At 41.5% G+C, this 8717-nt stretch overlaps 1 long non-coding RNA gene across 1 annotated transcript in view; it reads right to left on the bottom strand.

Moving 5' to 3' along the window:
• Positions 1–8717, bottom strand: part of LOC105539917 — a 307648-nt gene that overhangs the window by 207432 nt on the left and 91499 nt on the right. The window contains exon 2 of the long non-coding RNA XR_001006124.1: positions 1493–1591. This is a non-coding gene — a long non-coding RNA (uncharacterized LOC105539917). The remainder of the gene's footprint in view (positions 1–1492; positions 1592–8717) is intronic.

Here is an 8717-nt window from a genome sequence, read left to right as displayed (position 1 = left end):
AGGGGAGGGGAGGGGAGGGGAGGGAAGGGAAGGGAAGGGAAGAGAAGGGAAGGGAAGGGAAGGGAGCGTGGGTTAATGAAGTTCTAGTCCACCTCTTCCTCAACACAGCTGTGAGGCAAGGAGCAAGTCATTTGCCCTTTCTGAGCCTCAGTTTCCTCATTGTAAAATGGCAGAAGTAATATGTGAAATGTCTTGGGAATTAAAGTGCCACCTAAATGTAGGAGATGATTAGTAACAGAATCATAGGACAGTTTTCCATTGAGCCCAAAGGTACAAGCAGCACAGTCCCTACCTAATTTGGTGTTATGGTGTAGCTATGGTTAAGAGTCCATGCAAATGGAACCCTCATGGGTGTTACCACTGTGTCCTCGCAAGAGTAGTTCTCCTCTCCCTGCACCTTAGGCCTTTGGAAATGAGTTTTTCCAAATATTGTCTGAAATCACAGAAAGAATTCACAACCAGGGTATATATATACCTGCTTCTTTGAATAAGTGCTTCTTCTCTTACAGGCACTGAATCTAAGATCTGAGGTTAAAGATGGGTGAAACTCTTCCTCATACTCTCTGGGGATAAAGTAGTGGCATTCTTCATATAAAATGGACTCTCTGCATTGGCCCCACTTAGTATAACGTTCAGATTTACAAATTTGTATTTTATTCCCTCCAGTGAATGCATAGCAATATATAATGCAGATAGATCCAATTAAAGATACTTTCAGACCCTGAGAGACTGAGTGTAAAAAGTCAAATATAGAAATTAGACAAATGATATATGAGAAGTAAAGAGAATTTGGAAGCACTGATCAACAGAGGAAATATTAAATACAGAGATGAAGAAAAGTAACTTGAACTGAATGAAAGAACAATGAAAATTTTACACAACATTTTAAAAGAGGCACCAATGACAAACATTGGTTGAGTAAATAATTATCTTACAGAAAAAGTCAGGGGAGCGCCTTAATGATTTATCACTTAATTTAATTAAAGAGTTTCATTAAATTATTAAAACCTTCACAAATCCATGGGTTTCCTCTAACAAAGCCTGCCGAAGCCCACTGTGGGTGGAACGCTGTGCTCTCAGTGGAAGGGTAATGCCAGAGAGGAAGATGGAGGAGAACTGGGTTGGAGCCCCAGTGTTATCCTTTGCTGCAGGACTTTGAGCAAGGCGTTCAGCTTTGCTGGGCCTGGTTTCTACAACTACAAGATGTGTGATTAGACTAGGTTAAAAGTAGCAAACTGGAGATCAGTAGGGTGCTCACCAAATGAGCTAAAAAAAAAAAACATTTTGCAAACTACATAAAAATCGAGACTGCTGGATTTTCCTGAAAAGTTAGAGTAGCCCCTCACTTTGCATTAGCCTTCCCATACGCAATAATAGGCTGGAGCTGCCTGTCTTTCTGCCAGGGGAAAGTATAGTTCCCTAGTGGTATGTGGAGTCAGCAAATGTCTACTTACACAATTACACTTTGCCCTGCTTCACTCACTGAAATTACCTGCCCGGGCCTGGGAGCATTTACATTTGTACCACTGGATAGCTGTTCTCCATTATCCCATTTGGTCTTCAGACTCCATAATCCTTTAAAGCACTGCCCCTGGAATGAAAAATCCAGCACAGTAAATTCTCATCTTACTCTCTAATTTCAATCATCCCATCAGTTGGAGGAAAGCACTTAGAGATTTGGATCTAGAAACTGAAACGTATGTACTGATGGTCTGAAAACTCTTTAAAAAATAAACTAACCACCTTCCACCCCTCACATGTCACTGTGGTATTTACTTTAGCTTCCTGTTCATCTGCTTTGCTTCCTGTCCAACTTGATTTCTGCTTTACAGTCAAATGTATATAGACTTTCTGTAGTAATCAATTTCAAAGCATAACATTAATCTGGTTCACTTGAAGCAAACACTTCAGAAACCTAAAATGCTAACTTAATGAGAATAATACCTGGATGCCAAACACAAAACCCTTGAAGCTTTTTAAACAACTAAAGGATTTCCTGCAAACACTAAATCTTGTCTCTTAGCCCCTTTTTAAACTACTTCCACAAAAGAAAATCTGTTCTATTTTGACCAGACGGAGCACAAACACAAGGTTAAAAATGTTTGCCTGACACTTTTCAATACCCCTGCTTTGAATGCAGCAGTTTGTTTTGCTGCCGTATTTCTTTCAAATGATGTGCTTTGTGAGAATTCTAGATTCATCAAAATACCTCTAAGCAGAGTTTTTAGTAGAAAGCGTCAGCTAGCTGCTTGCATGCTCTTCAATGTGAGAGATTTTCCCATATGTTGCCATATCATTTAGATTATATCTAAGTGATGCCAAAAAACTGGAGGAAAGAAGGGAGATTCTATTATCTATGTTTTATCTGCAAGTCACCAAACAGATAGCTGTTTCAGATCACCCAGCTGTGTGGCACCATATAGCTAAAACATCTGGGTGAGTAGCTGAATTATTCACTTTCATCAAGATGTTTTGCTCTCCTATTGACAATATCTGAGCTGTACACGTGGATGTGTATAGTATATGCATGTGTTTACCTATGTACATGTGTCCCTAAGATGACAAATTTACGCAATTGTTTTAGTTACAAAATGCAGCATGAGATCGCCCTTCATCTCCTGCCGGACGATTCTAACAACCAACAGCTCTTTTCCATCTACGCCCGCCTACACTGAGTCAGGCCAAGGAGCAAAGCTGGGAGGTCAGCCCAGGCAAAGCCAGCAGAAAAGGGCTGTACTTCCCTTCTTTGCAATCCAGAGCCAAGAATTGCTGACCCTGAGTATGCACACAAATTGCTGGTAGATGAGGCATTGGGGAATGCAGCAGGGGCTGGAAGAATCACAAAATAATACAAAGCTACTATTTAAAATGTGCTTATTAGGTACAAGGCTCTAGGCTAAATGTCTTTACCTGCATTGTCCCCATTTGATTCTCACAGTAACTTTTTGAGGCAAGAACTATTGTTCTCACTCTCCTACTTTTTTTCCTTTGGTTTTTTGTGTTGTTTGTTTGTTTGTGCTTTTTTTTAAACAAATGAGGAGACTCAGGAAAGTTAAGTAACAAGCAAGTGTCTGTATTTGAAGACAAGTTTGTCTGACTTCCAAACACACCTCTTAATAATGCAACTACGCTTTTTAGTCTGGATTGCAGGTGGCCACCCTCCTCAAAATGACACTGGAGCACTTTCAAAGCATGTCATCCCAGGCTGAGGTGATAGTCCTGGTTAAGCCCCCTCCCTGCAAGATTTTAATAAAGTAGAGTGATGGTGACAACTGTCCCGTGCTGATCCAAAGCTTCATTACTGAACCCTTAGTTAATTCCCTAAAATCTTTGAACAGGGCTAGGGAGGAAGAGGGAACCAAAGTTACCCAGTATTCACAAAAAAAATACATGCTATTTGAATCACTAAAGTGGGCAAGGTATAATTTATACTGTTGTATTTCAAGCTGATTAGTTCCTGTATTTTCTAACAAGTCCAGTCTCAAATATTCTCTCTCTCACTGTCAATCTATCTATTTTGATTTGGGGTTTATAAAATTAAACAGCTGAACTCCCATGGTAGACTGTGACCTCATCTACCATCTTGGTATGTTAAAGTTATTTGAGTTATGGATGGCTGCAATTATTTTATTAAATATATGCTCACTATAGTACTTAATATATGGCCATTAAATACTGTGCTTAAGGGGACACTTCTCCCAGAAAAAAAATGCATGTTTTTTATTCTTGGAATCTGGGCAGGAATGATATATCACACCATGGTACCATGAGGCAAACAATAGAAGATATTGAACACAGAAAACTTTTGAAACTAAACAAGCAAATAATTGTCATCCCAATTATTTCATTATGGCTGACAATAGAATGACACAAAAGACTGAGTGAGTGGCTCCCAGAATGGCATGACAATCATAAAAGACTCAAGACACAAAGAGTATTTCTAAGAGACAGCAGAATTCATACAATATGCAACGTACGGTAAAACCTTGTTATTCCGATCACAGATATTTTTCCCCGAGTAGTATGTAATTCAAAACAATTCCCACTCCTCGACTGCCTACACAGTCTTATTGTTATTTTATTAAAATACGAGCTCATTTTAACCTGGCTAATTCAAGTCAAATTTTGCCAGCCCCTTACATGGTAACTAATGAGATTTTACTTCAACTCTGTTTCATCTCCTGGCCTCTAACTACCCCCAAATTAGTTTCACAAATGCAATTGTGCAGAGTAAAAGAAAACCACCATACTGAATGGTAATAACACATGTGGAAAAATATATGTTGAATAGCTGTTCTTTCACAACTTTCCGAGTTGTGAAATTTTTAAAATTTCCCTTATGTTTATATATTTAACTATAATCTGAATGCGCTCAAAGTATGTGGTTTACAGAAAAAGAGAAGGAAAGAGAGGAAGAGAGATTTAAAGTTTCTCACTGCTAACAAACTCCATTAGTATCTAATAATAATAATATATCGTAATAATGCAATGTATTGGCACTGACTACATGCAAAAAATTTTAAATATTTTATAGAGTCTTCACAGTAACCACAAATTCAGTATTACAAGCCTTTTTGTTGATGAAAAGAGGCACAGAAAGGTTAAGTAACTTGCCCCAGGCCATCAAGTTGTAAGTGGCTGGCAGTTGGACTCAGGCTGACCAGCAATTTAGGCCTCTGGTTAGGAGGACAAATATGAGACTGGCCAAGTCCACATGCTGAGCTCCATCTTCCTTCCTCCCATCTTCAGTTGACTCTCCCAGCACCACCACCATCACGGCCCACGGAAAAGCTGAACCTCTAGATGACCTGTTCCATCCTCAATTTCCCCTACCCTAAAACATTGGAGAATTCCCAAATCCCCAAACAATAGTGATCCCTTTGGCAGCCAAGCAAACCCTGACAGAGTTTTCCACCCAGCAGTTCAAGAACAGGAGAGAAGGGGCAAGTCCCCCTGAGTCCTGAGTCCCGCAGGTACCTCGGCCCCTCACTGCCAACAGCCAGGGAATTTGTATTCTATTGGGCTGGTTGTTTCCAGCTGTCACAGTCTGCTCTAAATCCTGTGTTTGTTCTACTGCTAAGAATTTCAGTGCCACCCCAGTAACCCTTTTCCTCAGCATAATTTGGATAGGACACAAACTGTCAACACTACACGCCCGGGTTATTCCACGAGCGTAGTGAATGCTCTGGTACCTGTTCATATTTCTCTCACCAGGTCAACATGCCCAGCTCCCAGCTTCTGTGGCTGTGGGCTGCAAAAGGCACACAGTGGTGTCCACTGCAGAAGCATTGCATCCTGCCTAATTGGCCTACCTCACCTTGGAAGTTAGGCCGGTGGTCAATGATTGACTACCTCAGGCACAAAGCTGACCCCTTGCATTAAAGGGCCACCAACTCTGTGGTGCAATTTGCTACCCAAAGCTCCCCTAAAAGTCCAAGCTAATGCTAGGCTCCAGCTGAAAACACATCCTTCTTACCTTTCTTCCCCTGCCCTCCTACTTCCCTCACTCCCCTTCTCCTGTGGGCACCTCCTTAATGAATCATATACACCAGATTCCTTTCTCAGGCTCTGCTTCTAGAAACTAAGACAATCTTAATGCTCTCCCAAACCAAGGACTGCTCATTTCAGTCTTATCCTCTGACTCCAGAACATCCTTCCTCTAAGAACTTCTACTACACTCAGGATCCCACATCATCTTCCTTCTATCTAGAAACACCTCAGCTAACTCACTCCAAACTTTATACAGGAGGTGTCATGGGGTATTTTCAATCACCATATAATGTTTTTCCTATCTATAGAAGTAGAAAATATTCATAACCTATAATCATTTTTCTGAGCAAGTTATGTCAAAGATTTTATTCTGTCAAGGTAGCTGCAGATTGTACACGAGGAACAGTGAGTATGTTTTTGTTTGGGGAGCCTCCTGCGTCGCTTTATCTTTCTATCGGCATTGAAGAGTAGGCCTTCTCCAGATAAGATTGGCTGGATCAGGACAATTACCCAGTGAGGATTAAGATCAATCTCCAGGTAAGGATGTGAACAAAATTTTGTCATAAGTCATAATCTCTGCTTTCTTGGTCCTGAGATCAGGGCACCCTTCCAATTGTGGGAACACAGAAATGTGACATTTCTTTGAGCGGTGAACTGTAGATGTGTATGCATGTCTGTCTGCAAGCCCATACACACACACCTATGCACATGTCCTTCTGGCCCAACATGAACAAATAGCTCCAGACTGGAAAGACATGAGAGCTGGCAAGGGTCGGATGGATTGGACACTGGGAAATTTTCCAGGTTCAAGCAGAAGGGCTGAAAAGCAATGCATTTCCTATCTAAGTAAGGTTTGAATATTGCACTGATTGGGAATTAAAAGTTATGAAACCCAGCCTCTCGCTGCAGTGAAAACTCCATCCCATTGCCGTGAAAAGTCCCATGATCTAGTGAAAAGAAGGGAAAGCAAACTTATGACGCAGATCCTAAAATATAAAGTTTTTGTTTTAAATGTGTTTCTTGTTTTACAATTTCCCTTACACATGCTTCCCATTTATCTCTGAGTATAGGCACTGTCCTGCTGTCTCCTTGTTAAACAAAAGGCTGAGCTGCAATCAGAAAATACAAAAGCTTGTTCGTGACCTTGGGCAAGACATTCTCTCTCTGAGTCTCACTCATCCGCATCATAAAAACAAGACACTGGACCAGGTTGATCTAAGGTCTTATTTTTTCTAACATCTCATGAAGTCTATTGGAAGCACAATAGTGTAGGCTTAAGAGCAAGATACTGAGGTGAATTGCCTGGATTTAAATCACAGATTTACAACTTACTGTTTATGTCTTTGGATACATTGTTTACTAAACCTCAGTTTTATCATTTTTTAAATGGGGATAAAATGAGTACCTCCCTCATTAGGTTGGGGTGAGGATTTAATGACATATATTCAGAATATGCTTAGAATTATTCCTGGCACATAGTGAATAGTCAGCAAATGTTAACAGTATTCATCCTCACTGGTATACACCAAAAGAACTTACCAGATTGATTTATCCACTAGAATACATTGAATTTATCCACTAGAATACGTTGAATGTTTTCCCCAAATACAACAACACTAACTCTTATTTTTTAGGAGCCATGGGCTACCCAGTGTTTAAGAAATTATCTAAATTATCTCATTCAAACCTCATCAAAACTATATGGGGTTGAAAAATTATACCCCTGCACCATTTTAGAGATGAGGAAACTGAGGGACAAAGAGGCTCAGCAACTTGCTCAAGGCCACACAGAATTCATTTTTTAATATTTCACAACTGGCTCTCCAGGAAAAAAAAAAAAAAAGGCCTAATGCATTGTATGTGCCATTTTCCTTGGTGTCGATATTTTTGTTTGCCATGGCTAACTTCTTTTTTTTTTCTTTTCTTTTTTTTTTTTCTCCCAAGACAGGGTCTTGTTCTGTAGCCCAGGCTGGAGTGCAGTGGTGTGATCGTGGCTCACTGCAGCCTCAACCTCCTAGGCTCAAGGGAGCCTCCTGTCTTAGCCTCCCAATTAGCTGGAACTACAGGTGCAGGCCACCATACCTAGCTAATTCTTTGATTTTTTTGTAGAGACAAGGTCTCCCTATGTTGCCCAGGCTGGTGTTGAAATACTGGGCTTCCAGCGATCCGTCCACCTCCGCCACCCAAAGTGCTGGAATTACAGAGGTGAGCCACCACACCCGGCCACACACCATGGCCACCACACCATGGCCAATTTTAAGCTCCCAGTTAGCATCAAGGAATGCAGAGCTGGGGAGAGATTAGAATAACTGGCATTCAGAAGCCACATACTCCAGGACACAGCTAAAATGTTGTGGAATAAGGCCAGGCGCGATGGCTCACGCCTGGAATCCCAGCACTTTGGGAGACCAAGGCTGGCGGATCACCACGTCAGGAGATCAAGACCATCCTGGCTAACACAGTGAAACCTCATCTCTACTAAAAATACAAAAACTTAGCCGGGCATGGTGGGCAGGCCCCTGTAGTCCCAGCTACTCGGGAGGCTGAGGCAGGAGAATGGCGGGAACCCGGGAGGCGGAGCTTGCGGTGAGCGGAGATGGCGCTGCTGCAGTCCAGCCTGGGCGACAGCGCGACACTCCGTCTCAAAAAAAAAAAAAGTTGTGGAATAAGCAGTCAACTAAGAGAAACTCACTGCATTTCTTAACAACATGTACGTAGATGTCTTTCTCCTCCTCCTGCTCAACACTACTTTAGAATGTAAAGCAAACCACACACATGTATTATTTAGGGTTCTCTAGAAGAACAGAACTAATAGGAGATATATATATATATACATATGGGAATTTATTAAGTATTAACTTAAATGATCACAAGGTCCCACAATAGGCTGTCCCCAAGCTGAGGAGCAAGGAGAGCCAGTCCGAGTCCCAAAACTGAAGAACTTGGAGTCTGATGTTCCAGGGCAGGAAGCATCCAGCATGGGAGAAAGATGTAGGCTGGAGGCTAGGCCAGTGTCTCTTTTTCACGTTTTTCTGCTTGCTCTATATTCGCTGGCAGCCAATTAGATTGTGCCAGGTTAAGGGTGGATCTGCCTTTCCCAGCCCACTGACTCACATTTTCATCTCTGTTGGCAGCACCCTCACAGACACACCGAGGATCAGTCCTTTGTATCCTTCAATCCCATCAAGTTGACGCTCAGTATTCACCATCACAACACAAATTCCTTA

Source organism: Mandrillus leucophaeus, unplaced genomic scaffold (genome assembly GCF_000951045.1).
Source record: "Mandrillus leucophaeus isolate KB7577 unplaced genomic scaffold, Mleu.le_1.0 Scaffold211, whole genome shotgun sequence".
Classification (NCBI taxonomy): Eukaryota; Metazoa; Chordata; class Mammalia; order Primates; family Cercopithecidae; genus Mandrillus; species Mandrillus leucophaeus.
The sequence above is the reverse complement of the archived record's forward strand: the minus strand, read 5'-3'. Positions and strand labels throughout refer to the sequence as shown.